Genomic DNA, 1,774 nt, shown 5'->3' on the forward strand with positions numbered 1-1,774 from the left:
ATTATGTTTTTGTTTCTGGTCACGCTATTTGAATTAATGAATTTATCTTGTAAATACTTATAGTGAAAATTTAGTGATTCATAGGCAAACATTTGTTTTAGATTCAATGGAGTCTTATTGATTATAAATTGATTTTTATTTACATTTTTCAGCAATCTGTTTTGCAGGTTTTGTATTAGCTTTTGATTATTTGCATACATTCCACCCCATGCTATCATTTCATAGCTAATTATGCTACGAAGAAAAGCATAGTATAACATTTTGAGTGTTTCACTCGTCATAAATTTAGATAACTTTCGAAACACGAAAATTAGGTATTTAGTTTTATTCAATAGGTACTCTGTATGCTTTTCCCAATTCAATTTATAATCAAATATCACAGCTAAATATGTACAGTGCTCGACTGTTTTTAGAGCTTTACCCTCTATGTGTACTTCAAAATCACTTGGAACACTATTGCAATAGTTTCCAAAAGTTATATATACAGTTTCCTCAATATTTAATGATAATTTGTTACTAGTCAGCCATTTATAGATCAGATTTATATAAATATTCATTTTTGACTCAACTTCGGTCCAACATTTACCTGTAACTATCACAGCTGTATCATCTGCATACGATGATATTACGTTATTTGGCATGCCTGTTAACAAATCATTTACATATATAATCAACAGTAGCGGCCCCAAGATCGTTCCTTGGGGAACACTTGTTTTCAACTCCTTATAGTCACTAACGATGGCATTAACTTTAACACGCTGACTTCTATTGGTTAGGTAACTTTCCAATAGTTTATGCACACTTCCTCTTATACCATAGTTATACAGTTTGTCCAGTAGTAACATATGATTTACCGTGTCAAACGCTTTAGCCAGATCAAGAAAAATTATTGCTATTGGAGTGCTTCTATCTAGTTTTTCATAAATCAAGTTTGTTATATTTTGAAGGGCATCTTTTGTACCAATATTTTTTATAAAACCATATTGTTTGTCAGAAATTATCTCAAATTTTCTTATAAAATCAGATATTCTGTGATATATCACTTTTTCAAATATTTTTGCTATGTTTGATATCAATGATATTGGTCTGTAATTCTCTACTTCGTGTCTTTTTTTGCTTTAAAGATCGGTTTAATATCAGAACATTTTAGAGTGCTAGGCCAAGTGGCTTTCTCAATACATAAATTAATTATATAAACTAGAGGTAAAACAATATGGTTCGATAAAGTTAATATTGTCTTTGTGTTAATATTATCTAAACCACCAGTTTTTAATTTCATATTGTTGATTATTTCTTTAATTTCTATACAGTTTGTAGGTGTGATTAACATAGTGTTCGGGTTGCAAGGAGGCCTTGATGTTTTTATTGGTTGTATAGTCTGCAGTTTCTGACTAAGCTTAGCACCTATAGTGCAATAATATGTATTCATATTATTCGCTATTGTAAATGGGTCTGTTATTTCCTGATTATTCTCATCAAATAACAAATATATATACAAATACCTGCACAAACAGTTAGTATATCAATAGAGTTTTTTAATTTAAACTTATGTCGTTCGCAGAAATTTCCTAATGGTGTTGGAGTTTGCTATGTTTTGGGATGCTCTTCCGGGGTTAATATACCCAGTCCTAAGTTTCCGAAAAATCCTGACCAGAAAGGGACCAGAAAAAAAGGGTCACCAAAAATTGGCGAAGATTTATTAAAGTATACTGCATCAGAAAAGCACGATATGGCGAGTCATAAGTTTCCGAAAAATCCTGACCAGAAAGGGACC

At 31.1% G+C, this 1,774-nt stretch overlaps 1 long non-coding RNA gene across 1 annotated transcript; it reads left to right on the plus strand.

Annotated features, from left to right (window-relative positions):
- Positions 1-429: 429 nt before the first annotated feature.
- On the plus strand, positions 430-1,774 carry LOC107271875. Its single transcript, XR_001538762.2, has 2 exons — positions 430-1,450; positions 1,562-1,774. It is a non-coding gene; the product is annotated as an uncharacterized LOC107271875 (long non-coding RNA).

Source organism: Cephus cinctus, unplaced genomic scaffold (assembly GCF_000341935.2).
Source record: "Cephus cinctus unplaced genomic scaffold, Ccin1 Ccin1_scaffold1059, whole genome shotgun sequence".
In the NCBI taxonomy this organism is placed as follows: domain Eukaryota; kingdom Metazoa; phylum Arthropoda; class Insecta; order Hymenoptera; family Cephidae; genus Cephus; species Cephus cinctus.